This window comes from Acanthochromis polyacanthus, chromosome 11, assembly GCF_021347895.1.
Source record: "Acanthochromis polyacanthus isolate Apoly-LR-REF ecotype Palm Island chromosome 11, KAUST_Apoly_ChrSc, whole genome shotgun sequence".
Lineage (NCBI taxonomy): Eukaryota > Metazoa > Chordata > Actinopteri > Pomacentridae > Acanthochromis > Acanthochromis polyacanthus.
Genome location: NC_067123.1, coordinates 18062764 through 18086990, shown reverse-complemented (window position 1 = coordinate 18086990; position 24227 = coordinate 18062764). Strand labels below are relative to the sequence as shown.

Sequence of the window (24227 nt, the reverse complement as noted above, 5' to 3'; positions counted from 1 at the left end):
AAGATGTCTCTGAATGTCTTCTATGGCAGTTTGCTTAACTGTTGGCCATTTGTTTTCACGCTACATCTGTCTGAGAGTATCTAAATCATTCAAACTTGAAAGATTACAATTTGTTTCATGTATTGCTCTCTGTTGTTAGTGTTTTGTAGTTCAGTGTGCTCAGAGTGACAGCGTTTGTTTCCAAAGTGAGACTATTTGCTAGTGTTGTGGTTGGATGAGCTTATTTTGAGACATGAATGAAGTGTTTTGTAGATGAGAAACAGTTTTGGGGACAAGATTTACTGTTTAGCTGAGATGCATGATGGAAATGCAGGCTGTGTTAAGAGTTTTGAACATGTGACTTCAGTTTTGACCAATGTGTGTTAGCAATTGAAAAAAAACTGTAATATATTGCAACGAGAATGAATCAGGAATGCAGCAGTTTACTTCAACAATATTGACGTATTTTCTCTGTGCCTTTGCATAGGTACTTTGGGACCTTACAAAAAATAGAAAGTTTACTGTAAACAAAAAAAAAATGTAGAATCTCAGAATTCAGGGGGCAGAACAGAAATCAAGAGATAAAAGTCAAAAACCAACAACACATGTATACTGTAACATTCACACCCGGTCGTCTGCATTTGGCCACGTTTCCATCCACGACACATCTGATGTCTTCTCTCGCGATGCATTGTGTGTAGAACCTTTTTGAGTGTCTCCTTTTCATGGTTTCTGATGAGGCCAAACACAGATCACCTGAATTGGTTTTCAGCTGACAACTACACTCAGCTGTGTTAGGAATTATATAATTTTTTAAATTTATTTTTATTGTCAATATTTTGATATGATTTTCCATAGATTTCAATGTGGCGGCAGCAGAAATTCCCCGTGTTTTTTCCCCAATCATTCTGTTTTGATTGTGGTTTTAACTGTTTTGAACACAGTGTGTTAGCATTTGAAAAATGTGCTGTAAAGGTCTAGTGTTTTGCAGGTGGTTTAACTAGAAACTGAGAAAACAGTTCATGAATTTTGGTGACTGTGGTCACTGAATGCATTTTGTGTGAAAGCAATGGAAAGTAATTCACAGTTCAGTCCACATGGACTGCTGTTTTGCAGACTGTGCTAAGAGTTTTGAACATGTGACTTCAGTTTCGACCAATGCGTGTTAGCAATCGAAAAAAACTGTAAGCTCTGAGTACGCTCCCCTCTAGACACACACATGGATAGCTTCACTATGAATGTGTTTGTGCATCATTACCAATTAAGTGTGATTGACACACAAATACAGATGCTGGGCTGCATGCAGATATTTGCGAAGGTGACTCACAGATTTGGGATGCAGATAAAATTTACATCCTGCGGACTGTTGTGGACTCTCATGTAACTGTGGATCCAGAAATTCTAACATTGGAACAAGGCCAAAGTCAAAAACTCTACCACACTAGGCTTTGGAACTCCTCTTCAGGAAACATATGGAGGCTACACTACCATTTAAAAGTTTGCGGTCACTTAGAAATGTCCATATTTTTGAAAGAAAGTAATTTTTTTCAATGAAGATTACATTAAATTAATCACAAGTACAGTCTAGACATTGTTAATGTGGTAAATGACTATTCTATCGACAAATTTGAATGTCCTGTCCAAACGGTGAGGGTAATCAAAACAATAATTAAAATCAAAGTTCCTTACCTTTAACCAATCTTTTTAATATTTGTCAGACCTTGGTGCATTGTGAAGTGAGCAAGCAACAAGCAAAACAAAATAGGGTTTGTGATCTCCTGGATGCCCAAATCCCTCAGAAGGACATTGCAAAGATTGTTGGCATCAGTGAGAGGACCATTCGCCGCATCCAGTATGCCAGACAATCCGGTTTGGGCACCAAGAAATCTCCAGATGGTCCTGGGAGTCTTGGGCTCAGATGGCAATAAGATGCCCCCCTACTTCTTCAAGCCAGATCAGAAAATTGGGGCTGATGTGTACTACAAAGTTCTGAGATGCACCGTTTTGCCCTGGCTGAAGGCCACCTACCCTGAAAACAACTATGTGTGGCAGCAAGATGGGGCTCCTGCTCACACATCAATCAAGGTCCAAAGGTTCTGTGAGTAGAATATGGCAAACTTCTGGCCCAAAGGCATTTGGCCCCCAAGCTCACCTGATCTAAACCCCCTGGATTTTTTCCGATGGGGTGCCATTGAGTTGAGGACCAATGCCACCCCTCATGCCAATATGGATTTACTTAAGGCTGCATTCTCCAGGGAATGGGAGGCCTACCCCAAAGAGGATATCAGGAGGGCCTGTGCCTCTTTCAAAGGCTGTATCAAGGCCTTCATCATGGCTGATGGAGGACATATTGAATAAACATGTTCTGAAAGCTTTAAATTTGTGTTCTTCAAGAAATCAGTTCAAAATTCCAAAGAATAAAAAAAGTTATACCCATTTATAGTTGTTTTTACCTGACAGGACATTTTGGCTTCCCCACCCTGTAGCTAGAAATGGAAATGGAATATCTACATAGGGGTACAGAGGAACATTTCCAGCAACCATCACTCCTGTGTTCTAATGTTACATTGTGTTAGCTAATGGTGTTGAAAGGCTCATTGATGATTAGAAAACCCTTGTGCAATTATGTTTGCACATGAATTAAAGTGTGTTTTCCTGGAATACATGAAATTGCCTGAGTGACCCAAAACTTTTGAACGGTAGCGTATGTTCAACTTTCTGTACAACCAGTGGTTCTAATATGTGTAAAAGTGCATCCCTTTTAATAGTTAATAGGTACTTTCAGAAGTCGTGATCTAAGAAAAAGGATGACTTTCTGGAGAATCTAACCTTAATGTGATGAGTGCAAGAATGTGTATGCAAATGAACTAACATTTTTTCTAAATAACTTATTTCAACAGTGGAGTGACGGATCCAGTAAACATTGAATAATTTGAAGATTTAAAGTTATTAAAGTATAAACAGTTTGCTACTTTATTTTCCTTTCAAACTCTGTCTATTAAGAAGGAATCTTATTGAAAGCGCAATATAATTCATTCTGAGATTTTACAGCAAAAAAGGATAAACACTGAGTGAAAATAGTTTTTCCTGCATTTCGCTACTCTAGAACACACAATCCCTCGCTTTGTGATGAATCACAGATTAAGGATTTGAGATGAAGGATTCGCTACCTTTCACTGAAACAAAGGAGGAACTTGATTATTAGGAGAAGTGCTAAATTAATTTTAAGATTTTAAATGTGAATCCTTTAAACAACTTGAAATGGTTATTTATGCCAAAGAATTTAAGTTGGTATACATTAGAACTACTTAACACATAAATTCCTATTAATATTAATTAAATTATCAATTAATTTTAGTTTTTTTTAAATTTAGAATTAACCCTTAGATGCATGACTGGGTCAAGTACCCCAAGTTCTTTATCTCTGATAATATCATACAGGAGGTGATGCACAAACTTGAAGGGAAGGAGAGCAGCAACAGCTGGAGGAAAAGAGAGGAAAAATGTCAATAAAATGGAAGTTGACATTCTTCCATTGCTGTTCTGTGTAACATTCTCTTCAAAATCTCTTACAAAGTGAAAAATAAACATATTTCAAACATGAAATCATTCTTGTATCTACAAAAATAGAATACAAACAATAATCCAAATTATTATTCTCAACCAAAATGACAGAAATTGATTAAAAACACATTGCTTCTTATATAGGTCAATTTTGACCCACTTATAGAAGAGTGTAGGGTCCAGCCACTCCTGTAGCTAAGGGTTGAGACATTTAGAGTGTTTTGTGTTCCAACTGGACTGGTGGCCTACATAAAACATTTTTGGGCACATGTGCAGATTTGCTCTAAAATCTGAAACAAACAAACAAATAAATAAATAAAATTAGAACTGTAGCTAGAAATGATAAGAGTCTTGCAACACTAACACACAGTCACATGGTGTGCAGAGAGAGCAGTTTCCTGCCCTGTCGGCATGTACCAGGCCGCTGTAACAGCAGCCAACCGCCATGAAAAAAAAAAAAAACTTGTGAGTTTGCAATAAGGGCGAGGCTTATTTTGTTCGGTTCCTGTCCGTGATTCGGCTCTCTGATTCCCCGTAGCGTTCAGTCGGGGCGCTACAATTGTCAGTCAGCTCACTGTGTCCGTCGTGTGGTTTTGGACGTTTGTTTTCGGCTCCATGTTGAAGTTTTTTGGCGTCCAGAGCTCAGACTGTCGTATACGCAGACACAGTTAGTACACACAGCGTTCACTCCACTCGCACACACAGACACACGCGCGCGCGGACACACACAGACTCAGACGCGGCGCGCGCGTACCGTCCTCGCCTGATTTGCACCAGCGCGGGTCATTTCAGGTTAAAGCCCGGCGCTGTGTCCCGTTCACTGGAGCCGACGGAGCAACACTGGTTCCAGTAAGAGGAATGAACAGGCACTGGGACTCACTGTGATACCTGGACACGAGCTTCAACCTGCATATGCGGTATGTTTGATTTTTATTTATTTGTTATTTTATTTTATTTTATTTATTTATTTTTTTACAGAGGTCGGGGGAGAAAGTGGGGGTGGAGGGGTATTTTTGACAACAGTGCAGCCAATGACAGCTTCTCCACAAACTAGCCCCTTGACAGTGCCGCAGCTATGTGGCCGTGCATTGCACTAACTAAGCTAAATGTTCATATTCATGTTTAACTCGACCAACAATGATTTTTTTTAATGTCTTCTGGAGGGAAGCGAGTTTGCCGAAGTACATTCAGAATTTCTGCAATTCAACGCCGCCTCGCCAATCGGCAGACGGTTCGCAACTGGGTGAACATGACTCAAACCAAACCACAATTTTAACAGCCTTTGTGACAGTTCGGTGTACAATTTAGTGACCAAGCAGTACTTAACAGCTAAAATATTTAAACATTACAACTGGTTAATGCTGCTACCGTGCGCACACGGTGGTGTATTTTGTCGGAATGAGACAGCAAGAGTAAAGGAAGAATTTGACAACAAAGTTTCCGTTTTACTCTATTTTTAGTGTGTTTTATTGACGCCGAATTGTACATTGGCTCGCGATAATTTAGAAAGTTACCTTAAAGTTGTTTTCATGGGTCGTTTAATTTAACAAAAAGCGCGAACACTTCAAATTGACAGACATTTGGCTCGAGGTTCTGCCAGGACAGGAGAACAGCACGTACCCGGGTTAGCTTTTTATGAGGACTTCAGGGAGTTGTTATATGGGCCCAAGTAATCGTTTCCCCACAGTTCAAAGCATCATTCTAGCTTGTACTAGTCTAGCACGGCCTGCCTCGCTTGCGTTTACATTGTCGTAACCACACGCTAGACATATAGGCATATTTCAGCTTTAACCTTTGCTTTCGTTTTGGGAACATGAACTTCGCTGAGGCGCTCGATTAACATCTGGAGTGCAAAACGAGTGAGCCTCTTCCCTTTTCAGCGCGTTAGTGACCTTAATGTTTGGGCTTTCCAGGTCTGAGTTGTTCGCTAATGCTCCACTTGGCAAAAATATGTGTCGCGAGTTTATCGTTCGTGCGTGTAAAGTTATTTACTAATAAAAGTCACCTGTCCTTCACGCCTTGCCGTACTTAGCGCGACAGATGACATGTTCTCATACGAGCATGAAGTGATGCCTACACAGAAAAAAACATACGTGGTCGCGCACAGCAAGGTGACTGTGGGATTTTTATTTTTTTATTTTTTTCCCATCGTCTGGGTGTCGGGATGTGGTTTTGGGAGCGGATAGCACTGACACTATGACTGCAGAACACCAGTGTTGCAAATTCAATCTTAAACGTATACAACGTTAATAAAAGTACAGTGTCCTCCTCAGTGTCAATAATGTAGCAAAAATGCATTCACAGATAGCACGTCACATCATTTAAAAAAAATTAAGTAAAAGGAAATTACATTTTTTCTGGATTTCTATCCTATTTCTGTTTATTAAGGAACAGTGTAAAAATGTTAAATATACATGGCTGGTCGGGATTTAGCAGTAGTATGCATGACAATTCATATTTACATCATACAAAAAGGGAGGTACTGAAGGCAGCATCAGTTGTCAGCAGAGGGTATTTAAGGTCGTTGGCTCTGCCTGTTTGCTCCTGTTTGTAGGAGCTTGTGTGGCCAGCGCTGGCTCACACAGCCGCTCTCATGTTTGCAACCTGCAGTACATGCATTTCTGCATTTTGTAGCATGCACCAAAAGCAGTTGGCTGGAAAAGATATGATTTAAAGTCGTTAATCCTTTGATGTGTGTGTTGAAACTTGTTCGAATGCTTTCGAGATGGGATTTGGATGCCCCACCCCTGTGATGACAGTTGTCAATTTTACATCGTCTTTGCTCCTGGCAGGAATAAAGCAGAGGCGTCATTCATAAATATATATGTGTATATATATATATATATATATATATATACACACACACACACACACACACACACAGAGTGGGTGAGGATATGCTTGGCGAGTTGATAAAGACAGCTTTGATGTACCGAACAGATATTGTGCAAATTAAATTTCTTGCATTATTACGTGTAGTTGATTAACGTGAGAGATCTGCAGTGGTGATTTAATTGAAGAGGGGTAGTTTTGATTTGGTGCAGTGTAGGGATTGACAGATATGTTGTTTCCATATGTTGATATTCCTCGTGGCTTTACTCAGACATACCCACCACAGGGAGAGAGAGAACCATGATAGTATAGTTAATGAAGTTAATGGCGTTATTGTTCCATGTGTGGAACTGTGTGGAACTCTCTCACTTTGGAGATGCTCCTATACATCCTGCTGCGTACTAATGCTGCAGGTATTTCATAAACACACAGGAAAGACTCCTGCAAACATCTGGACGCAACAAACTAAACTTAAGCTCCTGTTAGTCATATGCTAAAACCCAGATTGCATTCATCATTGGTGAGTCTCATTGATCTGATCTGGGACACGTTCTGACATAATTACAGTAAAGGTTTGTAATACATGTTTGTATGACAGTTTGTGACAGATGAATGAAAAGTGTTTTGTTTTTTCACACTCAAACTGCCTCTTTTACTCTATGCGATGTTTGTGGACCAGTATTGGTACTTAAATGCGGAAATGTCTTACTAAACTACACAACTCAAAGTAATTCACGTGTACCTGCCTATACGTTGATGAGACTGGGTGCAGTTCTGACCTAAGCTGTGTTGAAAGTGATACAGAAATGTTTCTACATATAAGCTTGCAAGACTGCCATCACAACTTTTATGGAAAAAAAAGAGAAGGGTGCTCATTCAGACATGAAGGAGCTGCTGTGTTCAGATGCTGTCAGGTTATCAGAAAGGAGTGAATGTCTGAAAGGGACTTTAGAGAGAGGCGGCTGCACCAGAGGTCAAGTAGCACATTTTTAAATTAATGTATTTCATCTACAATTGTAAAAATAAATAAATAAATAAATAAAATGTAACCCAAACTGTGGATTCATTAAATATGTAGGCTGTAGCCTTAAATTGTTTGCTTAGGAATGAGAGGAAATACTTGGAAAATTATTTTTCATGCACAATTTCAGAATTCTCAATTCAGTCAAGGATGCCACAAATGAATCCTTCCACCTCTACTGTCATTTTAAGGCGTCCACCTAAATGTTATGAGCCTTAGACACAGGCTGAGGTTTGATAAATAAATATAAATGGATGTCATGCCAATGTTAAGATGTGATGAAGTTTATTGTATCAGCGGTATAATATACAGCTGAACGACGGCTTATTATATGTCATGAAAACGTTTCAGTGGTGTGTGTGGAGGATGTACAGCAAACATCCAGCTGGCCACGAGTCAGACTGGGGTATCAGCCACTTTGCTATGAGTTGCTGTTTTTAGCAAGAATGAAAAACTCTATGGGTTAATGAGAATACCTCTGTACACATTACCTTTGTAAAAAGAGTGATTCTCTTTCTACTGGGCAAGTGCACGATATATACAATAAAGTCAGCCACAGAAACCAGTCAAGGAGAAGTGTTTCTACCAGAGAAAATTTCCAAGAGAGGAAGTTTTGAGTTTTAGCTCACAGACTTGAGTGGAAAACACATGCAGTACGTCGGTATGCTGCTTGTACATGGAGTACAGATGTGTTCCGAGGAAAAAGCTATCAAAATAGACAATAGGAGAACAGCTGCAGTATTGTTACTGCTTTTTAAAAAAATATTTACACACTCAGGATGGTGTTATGGAAAAGTTTGAAGATTGTCACTTTCATTTTTAAAAACTGAGTTTACAAATTTCTGTGGTTAAATGTAAACATCAGGGCTTCAGTGGATCCTCAGGTTTAAGAAAGCAAAAAATATTTTGAAAAAAGCAATTCAAAAATGTCACTGCCCATGAATCAGAATGTAATGGTTAATAGTAAAAATTAATTTGACAAACTAGAGAAAATATCAGTACTTGCAAAGTGCAACCAATAAGATATTGCTGTGGGTGGAACATTTCTTTTGATCACGGAGCGACTGCAGATATAGAGGCGGCTGCAGCAGAGCCAAAGGAATGCTTTTGTTTTTTAGAGATTCATTTTGTGACTTTCTCCTTTTATTTAGATGGAGTAGAGAGACTGGATATGTGGGGAAGAGTGCAGGACATGTAGTGGAAAAATTGAATGCTGAATATTGGATCTGATAATCAGTCTCTAATGAAAATCACACAAAGTCTGCCCAGCTTTCAAGGTCAGGACTTGACATTTAGTCTTGTCCACTTTGATGGGACGAGTGTAAGAGAAATTTATTTGCCCCACTGGACAAGTTAAACGCCATGACCACCTGCCAGTGAGGCATCACAAAAGGAGCAGGAATAATATTATGCTAATTCTACCACAGGAGAGAGGAGATGTTCTTTGCAGTTAGGTGGAAAAAATAAGTCCATGTATTGGTATTGGCAATCAGCCAAAACATGATGGGAAATATCTGCATGTGTGCTGGCAAAAATCCAGTATCCTGCACCCTTAATTAATACATTTCCTTTATTTTCTGTACTAAAAAATGATCACGCTGTTCATAATCCCAAATCTTGGAATATAAACAAGAGCTTACTAAAAATGATTATTTAGAAAATCCAATAATAAAATAAAGTCAACTCCATTAGTAATGACAGTATTGGTTAGCTGTAATAATTTCACAAATAGTTGTTCTTTTTTTAAAAACAAAATTATAGTTTATTCATATTAACTTACTTATTCAAAATAGATTTGTTTACAGATTTGAGTTCTTTTAATGTTTTTTTTAATTTCCATAGAATTAGACAATTTAATGACCACACTCACTTACCCGCATGCAAATGTTCCCTTGAAACAACTCCCCCTCAACACCACCCAATGTGATTGTGTTTGGTTTAAAGAAATGCAAATATACTGGAATGCTTTTCCCTCTATAGAAGAATGATAGTAGATTGTATGTAACCAGATCTTTCTCCAGTGATGACAGCAGGCTGTAGAGGTAGGTGTGGCTATGTGAGACTAGGGAATAGATAAATGATTCAATGTGTGCCAGACCTTGGTTAGGGCACATATGCCCTGAGCAATGAGTCCTCAGCTCGATTCCTGGCTGACTGGACCATTTGCTAAATGTCATTCCCCTGGTCTCTTTTCACCATATCCTGTCTTCACTGAAGCTTTCAAAGGTTTAAAATGCTCCCAAAAATCTTTTAAAAAACAATACTGCCAGACCCTCATTCAAGTAAATACAAAACAAAATGGACTGGTTAAAGATGCATGTGAGTGCGATAATTTTTGTTTTAATTATATCCAATAATTGGAAGTGAAAGGAAACATATAAAGCTTTTTTATTTCCTAATTTGTACTGTATAATTTAGTGTTCCGTTAGAGGCTCTATATGAAGGCTGGTCTAAATTTATGCAGTTGTTTTTTTCCCCCTAAATGCTCCCACATATTTCATCAGTTTGCTGTGGCTTATGAATGAACCATAACCACTTCCCCGCCACATGTGAAAGTAGTTTGTCGTGACTTGGACTTGTATAATACAATGACATTTGTGATTATGTAATTGCAATCATGCATAATTTATCTTCTAAACTTCCCCCTGAAAGAAATTATAGCAATTAAATTAATTTATCTTGCACTTTGCAATATTCAGTAATGGTCACAAGTTAGTGCTGACCCTCCCTTCCAGCAGTGGGTCTCACGTTGGTTAGGAATTCAGTCCTGCAGTCTCCTAGATAAAAGCTCTGAATGGCTGTATCCAGCTTCTCATGCATTTTGCAGGTGTTAGGTTGAGCTATTGTTAGTGAAATTAAATCACATTGGCTGTAGGAGCTCTAATGTCAGGGGACAGGTAAGGAGATCCAGAGGCTCACACCATGATGACAGCAGGGTGAGTCTGAAGGCAGCTCATTCAGTCATTAAAGCAGGATTACAACTGGTGGACGGATCAGCTGATGATGATGTGATCAGTGTTTTACTTGGAGATAAAGTAGAAATCTGTGAAATGACAAACTGGTAGAAATGGGTGTCTACCAGGATGTGGAAGATAATATCAAGTTGTATTATGGGAAGCGTAGTATCCATTGCTTTGGATGCCTGAGTGATACTGAGGCATGATAGAGTATTTCAGTCCTTGCTATACCAATTTCGACTTTTTTTTTTTTTTTAAATCCTTGGCTGTAACCTGTCCAATGCTCCATTTTTTTCAGACTGATAGTGTTATTGAAATTCGAGACACCTATATACCAGGTCCCAGAGAGCTTAATGGAATATTGTTAATATCTGTGCATCTGATTTGCAGTTATGGACCTCGAGTAGCAGGTCTACCTTAGCATATGCTAAGCTTGCTCTGGGGGTTCAGGCACACGGGTCCTATAAAGCGTCTTCAGACAATTTGAACTGTGAATGTCGTTATATAAATGAAATTTAATTGAACTGAACTGAATATGCTACAGGCAGGATCAACCAGGAAGCCGAACCATGTGGCTTCTTTATTGAATGTGAAAATGACTTATCTGGATTTTTTTTTTTTGGTGAAAAAGTATAGAATTGCTAGCCTAGCCGCGCTAGACCCATGCTCTGAAGACGCAAGGGTCTTGGCACGCTCGACAGGGAGGGAGGCGGGCTAAAAGGTTGCCTATCAAATCACTCTGCAGCAATTGGGTAGGTATACAACCAATCAGTGCAACGAATAGGCTGACGTAGTTCCTAGAGGGCCGGATTGTGGCTAAGTCCCATTAGCTTCCCAACCAGCGGAGCCAACTGGCATAAGTCCAAATACATCTTTCTTCTCAGTGAAACACTTCAGTGCCGTCCTTTGTTTATCTTTCAAGTTGAATTTTAGCTTCAAATCTTTAAAGCTCGTGTCCGGAGTTTCCGTTTGTTTTCAATTTATGTATCATTTTTTAACAAAGCTTAAATGTGTTAGTCTAGTTCGATACTATAATATAAAGTTAGTATAACACGATATGAAAATTTATTCCTGAGCTCCGCCTTCCTCTCATAGACCCCCATGTTATTCCAAAAAGTGCCGGTCGCTGCCGACCAATCAAGTTCGAGCTTCAGCTTTGTCATGCTGTCAATCAACGGTTACGCGCACAGCAAGCAAGCCCATGCAGAGGTGGGCGAGCTACGCACTACGCAACCGCGCGCACATTTGTTTTGCTTGTGGAGGAGAGAGCATCAGGGCTCAGCAACTTCCAGAAAAGTTACCAATCCCACGGCTTGTCAGGCCAAGAGACTGCAGGACGTTTTTTGGCTCGGGGTGCTCGCGTCGCTCCCCGACCACGGCCTCCATAGCCCGCCTGACGGCTTCGTTTAGATGCCCGACCTCTGGAGGAAGATGTTGGGACATACTCTTCGTCAGAGGAGTCATGCAATTCTGAACTCTAGATAGAAATAAATAAACAATGTAACACATATACACGCGTAAATGCACTAAGTTTGATAAACAACGTCATCGACAGGGATACACGAGTGTAATCACATATTGAAACTTTACTCGTTCGTCCTAGCAGATTCATGTTATTTTGGTATTAGGACAAGTTAGACTCAATACAGAATTCTAACGTAATTCCTTTATTATTTACTAAATGTACTAAATGTAGAGGAGTGGAAAACGGCAAAACAGGCAAGATGCTGCAGCACTCCGGGCACTTCTCTCAGGTACTGCGTGTGCACAAATAAAGGGGCGAAATCAGAGGGAGGGACCAACAGTGTTTTGGGAGACGCTGCGATTCAAACTCCGGACAGCAGCTTTAAGGGCTGTGGCCAAAGCCGAGTCGAAAGATAACTGTTTATTGTGCGCCAGTTGTTTCTGTCAGAATCGTCGCGCCTCTGTCGTCACTTAGTTACGCCCGCCTTCTGACTCTACACTTCATGGTGATTCGTCCGGCCAGTTTTAGGAGCATCCAACCTCGAGCCTTTTTGGAGGGTAACTAGACCCACCCTAGCAGAGAATTAAATTCGTTGCCGTGGGTTGTCTAGCGCAGCCAGGCTATAGAATTGCTGGCAAAACCAAGCAACCGTAGATGCCTCATGTCATGTTTTGTCCTGGATTGTGGGTCAAAGTCTACATCCAGGATGCCTTGCTTTACTGCCAGAGATGGATGGGGTCTAGTCAAGACTGAGAAAAAGACCTGCAGGCAATACTCAGGGTTGAGAAGATGTAGGAAAGATGCAGATATCCATCTCTTTCAAGGACATGATTTAATTGGATTCTAATTAATATGCTGACATCATGTATCTGTTTAAAAGTTAGTATTGACAGGCATGTCACATTGGGCCAATAACCATTTAGACAATTTGGCAATTGTATTTCACATGTTGATATGATGGTTGCTTGTAGCAGTAATATGCTAGACTTATTAATTTGTATACAATCCATGCTGAGCTAAGGGACCTTGGAAAATGCTGGATGAATGTAAAAGATTAAAGTAGCTCAGTAATAACCTTTCTTCAGGTCTAAACAATGCATTTATTTCCTGTGCTTGATACTGCTGTATAGACCACACACATATATCTTCCATGTCCGTAGCTCAGTGCAACTCAGATGTATAGGATTTTATTTAAAGTGCAGGCCCCCTCACAATAACAGCTCTTGAACTAAATTGAACTCAAAAACAAACCACATTAAAGGCTAAACTTTGAGCTCAGCTTTGTTCCCTGATTTACACATCTTATCTTGGAAAAACCTCATACCTGTGAACCCACATTCAGCTGATAACGTGTCACGAATTTGATCATTTTGTGGCAGTACCTGTATGTTTACACTTCATTTGGATAAGGAAATGTTTGTCCTGTTGACTTCAGTTTGATGCTAACCTTCTTCCCAAATCACCAGAAGTTTGACCAGTGCAGTAGCTTGTGTCCAAATAGCTGGGATTATTTTTTCTTTTATGGGAGAAGTATGTGTGGCCGCTTTCAGTGTTGCCACTATGCTGTCCAGGAATGCTTGGACGTCATGCGCGGTGCCTGTTGTAACAGCTGTTTGTAAACTAGCCCAGTTACAACTTCAGTTTTACAATGTGGACCTACTGTATACCTGTGATAAAATTACAACACCAACGTGTGTGATGCAGCCTCTTTGTAGTGAATTGCAGTGTGTGATTGTTAGAATGACATACTCACTGCTTTATTTGTTTCCAGTGTTTCATTGCAGAATTGTTGGGGATACTATAGTGGACACATTCACCCTGTCAGAATTTGAATGCTCTGAAACAACAACAAAAAATATTCTGGCAGTAAATGTAGGGCACTGAATGGTAAATCATGAGGGATTTGGGGTACAGCAAATGTCTTCTTTGGCTTACATGGTGTTATAAGAATCATGGAAATGTGAGTCAGTCAGATACCAGACATCTTAAAGTTCTCAACTGTCCTCAAGTAGTTTCTGTGTAAATAGGATTATCTGACTGATATTCTTTTCAACATTTTGAGCTACACGTAGAGTAGCAGACACATCTACTTATCCAAAGGTTTATCCTTATTTTGACTATTTTTTTCACAGCGTAGAACCAAGCTAAAGACATCTAAACTATGAAATAACATCAGGATTTTTGTAGTAAACAAAAATTTGCTAAATTTAAATATATTTAACATTTTAGATCCTTCATGGTAGCATCTTTTTTGCTCTGATGACAGCCTTGCAGACTCATTCAGCCACCCAGCTTCATGAGGTCGACACCTGGAGCTTTTCCAACAGTCTTGAAGGCGTTTCCACATATCCCACCTGCTGCTGCTGCTGCCAGCGCTTTTTCTTGTTGGCTTCCCTTTTTCTTTGTTTATCTGTGCCAATTGGTAATGAACATTTTTAAATTGACATTAGAGGTCCAAATTTGAACGATTTCCGTAACTGATAGTCCGCTACATAAGGAATCAGTAATCGAATAATTGTTGAGATGGTAAAGAATACAGTGGATGTTTTTACATTTTTTTACATTGGAGGACAAGACTGTTTTTAACAACTGACCATTCCTTTTTGCTGTAAAATCGAATTGGTTACATGATAATTTGAGGCACATGTAAGGGAATCTGTGACTTCATGCAAGATTGTCTGACAAAATCCAAAGTATTAAACACAGCAAACGAGCTGCAGTTTTCCACAGTAAATAAGCGGTGACATTATTAATCTGTTCACAATCCTCATAGCTGATCTACATGATGGAGTGACTTGTTCACTGTTGTTAACGTTAGTCCAGCTGCTGGAAACAGCTGCTCAGCTGGAACAGATGTCCATAAATACTGTCACTGCAAATTTATCAGTCCAGCAAATCTGTCAGTATTTTTTTTTTACTGCCACCTCCAAAACATGTTTATACTGAGAGCAGCGTTGTTGATACACTTCATCACTTAAGTTTGAATGTTGCTGGAAGCATGTAATCAGAGTCCTGCTGCTCCTGAATGTTAGCAACATCTCTGTTAACGGACACTAATCTCCTAGCCTGTGTTAGTGTTTGAACATCATGGGGGCGGCATAGTTCAGTGGGTAGAGTGGCCGTCTCGCAACCGGAGGGTTGCGGTTCGATCTTCGACCCGTCGTGCTCATGTCGAGGTGTCCCTGAGCAAGACACCTAACCCCTAATTGCTCCTGGTGGGTCGTGGTTAGCACCTTGCATGGCAGCTCCCACCATCAGTGTGTGAATGTGTGTGTGAATGGGTGAATGTGATGTGTCATGTAAAGCGCTTTGGATAAAAGCGCGATATAAATACAACCTTTTACCATTTTACATCATAGCTTTGCATTAGCATCAGCCTCAGATAGCTAGATACACTGGATAACTGTCAGGCAACTTTTTCACAGCTTGATGCTGCAAAATTCATCAAATTGACTGCCGTAGTTAGACAGCAGGGAGGTGCGTTTGTTTCTTGTGACCCTTTTAGTCGGTCAACAAACGAACCTGTAGTACTACACCAAATGTATAGTACCTTTTTTGAATATGCATGTCCTGTTTTCTGCATTATTTGTTAATTGTGGAGTTGATTTTTTTTAAATTTTATTTTATTTGGTTTCATTAGAAATAGCAATTAATCAACATTTATTAGGATGGCTACATGTTATTACATTCAGAATGTTTTCTGCAGTGCTACAAGATTGCTTACAGGTGAATTGATTATGCTTTTTTTATTTATATATTTTTGCACCTGACAATGTTGGAATGTAAAGCAGCCAGGCTCAAGACCTGTCCTCTTGAGGTTGTTGGGGGAGGAGGCGGTAGCGTTATCAGCAAGAGAGGTGTTAGTGCTCTGGACAGGACCAGCTTCCCTGCAATCAGCAGCAGAGCTTGTAGCATCCACACCACTGTCGCCTGATTAAGCTTGGGTCCTTTTAAACACAGCTGTTTTAGTCCTGAATTTTAGAGCTTTGCATCGACATCTGTCTGTCTTTGGTTTTAAACTCATTAACAGCTGTTGGAAAGCTGTTCATGTAACAAATTGTGGTCAGTAACCCAGTACCTCAAGTAACCTTATCTTCACTTCACCTGTTTCTCCCAGTGTGTGGGGATGAGTGAAATGCACAGTTTAAAGCCACAGAGCAGACAGGGAAACTAACATAACTGTAAATGACAAATGCAAATGCAGTCGACACTCACACTATGCTGAATGGAATGGAACATAGATTAGGTAAATAACATTTAAAGTATGTTGGGCCTATCCACTAGTCAAGTGGTTAGTCTGCATAAAACATTGGTGCAAAATGATGTGAGCAGTGAGTCGCTGTTACAGTTCCAGGGTGACTGGACTCTGACTGCATGCCATTTCCCTGCTCTTGCCCCCTACATTTCCTGTCTCTCCTCACTGTTGCAACCTTGTACAGACAAAAATGCCGAAACAACCCCAAAGTATATAATAAATTATATATGTATTCCTTTGGGTTGTTGGCCTGTTCTGGAGGGCTGGGACCCAAGGCGATGATAGGGGAAGCACTGATGTCACCAAGAAAGTATTTACTGCTGCTACAGTCTGGAAAACTGTGATAGTGACGAGGAAGCAGAGGTTTTGACAGACTGTGGCGACTGGTGTGATGTCTGGCTGGCTGTACATACTGTGTTCTGCAGCTGTCAGAAACAACTGCTCACATGGCCTACAGACAGGAGTGTGGCAAAGTCTTATTCAATCATGAAAACAACTGTCCTTGTGTTTGTATCTTCTCGGCAATTAAAGCGTCAAATGCATCACAAGATACAGTAAAAATCCATAGTACCGATAGACTGCACATCACTGTTGCTTTCCAAGATGCGTCACATGGGCGCCTTAGTTGTATGTTGCATTTTTCTAGAGGGTGCCACACACTACAAGTAAAGTTTCACCCCAGACCTTGATAAATACTGTGCATAGCATGTGTTTTATTTCTCATTTTCCACTGCAAGCTTTCTCAGAGGGTTGGTTAGTATTAGTTTTGCCCATATATACTCAGAAATAATGGGTGTTTGGCTGAGTATGCTCATTAACCAAAGAAAAAACACCATCATAAAAAGCCTAATACTGCGCATACCTTTAGGATTGTGGTCAAAAAACAAACACTTCGACATTGAATGGTCAAAGCTGTGCGCGAAAGTGGTGTTAAAATTGGCAGTAGCTTTAAGGTTTTCTTACTAATGCCGAAACCTAATTTTCCTGGCTCGTTGCTGCATTATTTTCGATTGTTGTTTTAAACCTTTCCAGAATTGTGATGAAATCGCACGACGAAATCCACTCTGAACACATACTCTCTCCTCTCCTTCGGAGCCAGAGAGTCCTAAATAGAGGTGATGTCTTCAGTTTGCTTCTTTAGCCCGATCAGCAGTCAAAAAGGTAATTGCCACAGCTACTGCCCTGAGGACAGAGATGAGAGGCCCATGTGGCTGCAGGCTAGCAGACCTCGGGAGACCTGTACAGCAGTCGTGATGGAGGAAAGTCATGGAGAGCAAACCAGTTTTGATAGCATGGCATATTTTAAGCTGGTAATCAGCCGAGGAGGGAGCACATTTATGTTTGTATCATGGAATCAAATTTGCAGCTAATGTTGGGGAAGTGAAACTATCAACAGTTTTCTTATAGCTATTGATGGTATATCTATTGCTATTTCAAATCACTAATGTTTTATTACCCAGGCTTAACAACTGTCATTGAATATTAAACAAAATTATCAACTAAATTGAATATGCACTTCAGTTGCCATTTCATTGGGTACAACAACACCGTCTATTGCAATTCAACAGTTCAGCTACGAATTTACTTTCATAAAATAATGTTTCAGGTTTTGGTGGCATTGTCATAAACATGTAAATTCAGGTGTGTATGTATCACTAAAGAACCAGTGTGTAGGATTTAGTAGCATCCAGCAGTGATGTTGTAGATGACAACCAACTGAGTACCCCTTATTTACTCATCCCTTTCCATGCGGCATTGGTTCTGCTCTGTTTGTCGTAGTTAAAGACAGTAATCTGATTGATGTACACGGTGTTTAAATGTCTCAGAATCTTGCCTTCTAGGTTTTCGACTGGGGGTTCTGAAAACTGGGGGTTAACCTTTTTCTTTTTCTTTTTTTTTTTAACCTTCCAATAGCTTGGTACTAATGTTAGTGATATGGTAATTTTGTGCTACACGGCTTTGAAAAACTTGGCAAATACATTTTTCATCTGGTTCCAATCGGTTAGCAGTAGGCTTTTTTTTTTTCCTCTGACCTTCATCTTTGAGTGACTGTGTCTAAGTCAGCCGGAGCACACAAAGAAAGAAAGCCGCAATTAGCATTCCAGCTGTATTGAGTAGAGGTCTTGGCATTCAATAGTTAATGAATAGGAATCATTCTGCAAGGACTTGCGTAGATGTGGTATTGATTGTGAAGTGTACTGTACTAGACCTGCAGCAATTAGTCAATTGGTTGATTAATCCATCCATTTGTAAGTTTACAGAAAGTTAAGCTGGAACTGCTACTCCAAAAATGCCAAGTATTTTGAGGTTTCTACTTGAGGTGTTGCTTTTCTTTTTCATATAAGGCAGGACATTAAAAATTTTAACTGCTCAGATTAAAAAAGCCAACTGAAGACATCACTCAGGCTCTTAGAAACTGTGTAGACCAAATGCTAAAATCAAGAGGATTAAAATCATATTAGCCAGTTATTTCAAAATGTATTTATTTTTTAAATTTTTTTTGAGCACACTTCAGTTGCCAGAAGGACTTTTTTCTATTATTGAATAATGCATGTCTTCCTTCCTTTTAATCATTACAGGAAGCTCAAAATTGTGTGCCCTTGCAACAGACAGGACAGACTTCTGCTGTGTTCTTGAGCCAGTTCCTAGCATGTTATATACGTAATGTAAAAGTGAGTGAGCTCCCTGTAGGTTATTGCGACACTTAAATTTTTCTACTAGATTGAAAAGTAATTGAACCAAATTTAAATTTGATTGTACCGTCAACGTTTTTGTGCCATAATTCGATTCATGATACCCCGCCTAGGCTTGCGCTAGCCGATCGCCACAGCGCCATTGGCGCATCGTTTTGCTGGATGGCGCAGTCATTCTGAACCGTGTGAGCCACAGTGGCGCTCTATTTTTCTTACTTGCGTTTTCTTCGAAACGCCCCAGCGATAATATAAGAAAAACAAACTTTTTCTCTCGGCAGGCGTTGGAAATGGTCGGAGCCACCCAAATCTTGATCACGCGCCTGGGTCATGACTTGCTCTCGGCCAATCACAGAAAAGCATGCTATTTTTACTGCGTGAAATCTCTGAATGGTGTGCCACAAGGTGAGTCATTTGCGATCAGGAAAAGCGAGAAAGAGGAGGTTTTTGTTGAGTTTATGCTACAGTTGTGAGATATGGTACATAGTGAGAGTTGAAGAATTGGACATAGGAGGAAAAGAAGGTAAATTGGACATGAAATTAATATTTTTATGGGTCAAAAAGTTTTGATCATGAACATGTTTCAGGTACACAAGCCATAAAAACTTCTGCTCGGAACTGCCTCAAGGTGGAGTCCGTGGACGAACTGGTTACCCTGTCCCTGGAGGCGCCACCCGACAAGGAATTTCCTTATGACCTGTCATTCAGGATGTGGCGCCTCAACAGGAACAGGAGGGCCTACCGCCAGATGCTCAGAGCAGCAGAGGAGGAGTGTAAAAACGATGAAAATAACAACATACATACATATAAGTAGAAATAAAATGGAACCGTTTAATTGAGCATTTTTTACCTCACAATGCACCAGAATGCAGGAAAATGACTCAATTTTTTCCGCTATCACTGACACAGAAATTTGTGGCTCATTGTTATTCTTATGAGTGAGCCACAGTGGCTCTTCCTTTCAAATTCCTAGTGCAAGCATAGCCCGCCAAAAACTGTCCGCTGGGGACAAAGTAAACAAAGTATTCTGAATCTGAATCAAATCTGAACAACAGCGGAAATACAGCACAGTAGCCTTCTTACAAGTAGGTGGGAAAAACGAATCTAATTAATTAGAGGCTTTGTAATTAATTAATTGTGATTAATCACATTTTTGACAAATGGAAATATCTGACACAAGCAAAGTTTTTAAATTCAGATAAATTTTGGTTGACGACTGAATCAATGAGTAGACATACATGTGAACTTAAACAACAAAAATTTTCTGTTTCATTTATATTTATCACATTCACAGATTACTGCAAACTCAAAGTCCAATTCTAGCGATGATATTTCAACATTTTAAGCCTTTTGTAAACTCAAACACTTTCGGTGTCTTGAAAAGTGGTCTATTATGGGATGGTTACAACATTTGCCGGTACCAGGACTGTCATAGCTAACGTTAGCTCTGGTGCGAACAGCAGCGTGCTTCGCATTGAAGTGATGCCGTCAGCTTGAAGTGCTGCTATGATAACAAAACTCTTTGTTGCACAATTTTCACACAACCGTGCTTTTATCCAAGCTGTCATTGGGAAGTTATTTAAAAGAAAACTTTCCGCCCAACAAGCTCAATTCAGTCTCTTCCATCACTGTTCATCAGCTTTTTTGTGTGCTGACATCACTGAGTGCATCTTGTGCATCTTCTTCACGGACGGGAAACAGACTTTATGTGCATTACTGCCACCTACTGGGCTGGAATTTGTGCAACAGTGTTACTGGCGTGTCAGAAATTAGGGAACTGAGAAAGATTAAATGTGTTATTTTTTTTTTAACGCGTTATATTTTCTGTGAATAATTAATCAAAATTATCGGGTGAATGTCCCAGCCCTTTCCTACAGCTTCAAGCTTACAGTGTTCCTGACTTTGCTTTTACAAGAACTGTATATTTAGACGTAAGCAGATTTTTCCTTGCAGAGTTTTGTCAGGCTCATAGAGGATCAGTGGTTCACTGCAATGGCCGGATCTCTGTACGGTTTGTTTTGATGGAATTTAGGTTCAAACTTTGGCTGGGTCATGTAAGGACACTCAGACTCAAACCCACTCCAGCTTTGCTTTGGCTCGGTGCCTCAGCTGCTCGTGCTTTTCCTCTCTGTATGCGCCCTGCATACAGCCTGTGCTGGGTTTGCGTCTAGGATCTCTCTGCATTTGACTGCATGCATAGTGCCCTCAGCCCTGACCAGACTGTCAGTATTTGCTGGCAACATTTGCACCCAAAGCACCAAGGTCCACAGAGAGGTTATCCAGATGTTGAATAATCTTTGTATTTCCAAGGTGTGGTGGTTGCTGTTCAGGCCAAAGGCTATTGTGCAATCAGAACTGTAATCTGTTTGCACACGCTGCTAGTCTGACTCTATAATCTCAAGTCTGCTTGCCGTAGAGAGAGAGCTAAAGACCAATAGATGCCCTAAACTATTAAATTTCTAACATGATTTAAACAATTGTTTCCAAGGCCAGAATGAAGTGTCATGCTCAGCCACAACACTAGCTTTAAATGCTTGGGTATAAATGCTTGCTTCAAATAAGTGTCTGCTCAAGTTGGTGGTGTTGCTATTCATTTTCCAAAGAATACATTGTTGCATTTTAAGTAACACTTCTGCTGAATTCATGTCTACATGCTAGTATATATGCCTCTTACACTAAACTTTGTGAAATCTTTTTATCTGTAGCTTCTCAGCCTTCATAAAAACATTTATTTTTATATAGTAAAGGGTGACAATCAGAGTGCATAAATTTGAGACTTTCTGCAAATAGTTCTTGTCTACCTCTGTATCTATTTTGTCTACTTTTATTGTTGTACAGCCATTTCTATTCTGAAAATGGATGTTATAGTGGAGTAGTGGAAACAGTGACTTAAAGGTTGAAAACGGACACACAAACACACACACACACACACACACACACACACACACACACACACACACACACACACACACACACACACACCTAAAAAAAAAAAAAAAAAATCAAAAATCACAGCCAGTACAGCATGCTTTGAAAAATAGTTTGCAATAATAGTAAGATGTGTGACTTTTAATGAATTGAGTTACCCATGCACAAATGCTGGTTTGGTCATTTCAAACTTACTATTCTGAGCACCCCTTAAAATGTTTCCTTTTCATTGTGATTACTATATACAGACAAAAAGGAGAAACCATATAAAGATATTTAGATTCCCCAAGAAAAAGCACATAAACCATCTCACTTCAACCGATTTCTCTTCAGAAATCTTTCATTACATTAACAGCAGGTTAACGTCATAACAACAAGGTTAATGAAAACTGGCCTTATGTGGAGCAAACACATCACACAATGGCACAAGTATAAAAAGTTATTATCAGCTTAGCTGCTGAAGACAGTGAAACACAGAACAGTTAAAATGTCAAGATATATGTCCTCTTGGGTTGATGGAAGTCAAATTAGTGCTCGTCAGATACTATTAATACAGACCTAAATACAGTTGAGAAATAACATTCATCTTGCTGTGTGTGTTCCCCTGTGATGAACTGGTGACTGGTTCAGGGTGTACCCCGCCTCTCGCTCAAAGTCGTCTGTGATAGGCTTCAGCTCCCTTCGATCCCCTCCAGGATGAGACGGGTACATGTGATGAATGGATCCTCTGTGTCTGCTGGGGGATCACCAGACCGCTGTTTCTCTTTCCTTAGTAGAGTGATATGTATATATTTAGTGCATGCTGTGCTGCCCCTAAGCAGCCAAAATGACTAACTTAGATGTAGTAAATTGTGGCAAAGTCCTGTAAGATTTAGGAGAGCTATATTATGTTTCCCATACTGCTTTGCATGACTGCATGGTCTTATTGAAGGGGACTCTTTTCCAGGGAGTTGGTAGACAACCGTCTGCAGAAACTCCCCCACTGGTGCGCGCTGCTTTGGGAAATGAATGTCTAAGACATAGTAAAGTATAAAGCATGTGTCCACAGCACAAGGGAGAGTGTCTGTCTGCCAACAACAACAAAGGCTTGATAGCACTGACTGTTGTCTCCCAGGCCAAGGACAAAGGTGAAGAGTTCACTGCTCTCAGCCTCCCTCAGCTATTGAACTTTGTTGGTCCCAACCTGTTAAAAACAGAAGACGGAAAATGTTTTGAATAATGCATAAGAAGAATATACAATACAGTACACCTGCACATTCTATGCACCCATTTGATATTTCCTTCTTAATAAATTTGCAGAAGTTTCTAACAGTCTGTTTGCGCTTCATCATTACTGGGTATAGTGTTGAGGGAATAAATGAGTTTAACACAAGACTGCAACATAACAAATGTGAAAGCTGAAGTGTCTGAATACTTTGTATTTAGTACTTCCTTTAACAGTGCATGTCTGCCTATTCCAAGCAACGCTTTAATTTACCTAAAGGGGAGTAAAGACGTTGACACTATTTCATTCAGAAGGTTTCTGTAAAGGTGAACAGCGCTCCAACATTAATGAGCTGAGATTATTAAAACACTGTAAACAAATGCCTGTATTTGATGTACTACATCATGAACTGCAACATGTCTGGTACTTGAACAGAAAAGTAATTTTTTTTAATCTGCTGTCCATATGCATTTTAATTTTTATCTGCCTTTTCTGAAGGAATAGGGTCACATTTTGGGACTTTATGTTTTTGAGAGCACGGTGTTCAAGTGCACATCGATGTCATGTCCGTGTGTCAAAGTTAAAAAATGCATTTGCCTACACCTCAAAAGCTCACGGATGAAGACCTGTTATTTAGCATGAAACTGCCACATGAAAAGCCACAAACATCTCCATTTGTTGGGACAGATCAAGGCCTTTTCCTCCTGCCTTTGTTATGCTCCACTTACATGCCATGACTCAAGCTTTGTACTTAATAAGGCTGCAACTAACAATTATTTCCATTAATACGTAATCTGTGATTTTTTTTTTCTTTATTAATGAGTTTGTTGTTTGGTCTTGTTCACAATTCAGAGATATTCAGTTTACTGTCATAGAAATGAGAAAATATTTCGTATAGATCTTTAACATTGTTTCTAAAAATCAATTAATCTATTATCAAAATGGTTACGGCAGCTAATTTATGAGTTGACAACTAATAAATTCATTACTGCAGCTCTACAGCTTCTATCAGTCTCATCATGTTATTCTGTGAAGTTAAGAAAATCGTCGCTTGTCCAAAATATTGAGCTTCTGTTTTTAGCAACAGCAGGATCTGAACTTTTAACTGGTTTGGCCAAGATTCTGCTCATGGCTTGTTGAGTATCATCTTCCTCACAGCTTGTGCAGTTTTCACGGCGGATTCTCTCGCTGACATTTCCACCTTCAGGAAACTAGTTGCTGGACGATGTCTTCACCTTGGGCTGTGCCATGCTTACTAAAAATACAGAATACGTTAGTATCCAGGCTGTGTTACAAGGCAGCAGATCCCTTTGTTCCTTTTAGCATTCGCTG

The 24227-nt window shown here is 39.8% G+C and overlaps 1 protein-coding gene and 1 long non-coding RNA gene across 14 annotated transcripts in view; one reads left to right on the top strand and one right to left on the bottom strand.

Moving 5' to 3' along the window:
- The window catches only part of LOC127536169 (uncharacterized), a 358454-nt gene that overhangs the window by 327790 nt on the left and 6437 nt on the right, over positions 1–24227 (bottom strand). Inside the window, exon 4 of one of the 3 annotated variants that reach the window (XR_007945159.1) lies at positions 11651–11772. The exons of the other annotated variants lie outside the window; for them this stretch is intronic. This is a non-coding gene — a long non-coding RNA (uncharacterized LOC127536169). Of the gene's footprint in view, positions 1–11650; positions 11773–24227 lie in introns of those variants that run through there. 3 annotated transcript variants of the gene reach the window in all.
- Positions 4055–24227, top strand: part of thrb (thyroid hormone receptor beta) — a 152996-nt gene continuing 132823 nt past the window's right edge. For 10 of the 11 annotated variants that reach the window (XM_051955805.1, XM_051955802.1, XM_051955804.1 and 7 more), the window contains exon 1: positions 4055–4460. The gene's annotated coding sequence lies outside the window, so the exon portion shown is untranslated. The remainder of the gene's footprint in view (positions 4461–24227) is intronic. The other variant, XM_022191893.2, reaches the window with a different exon arrangement.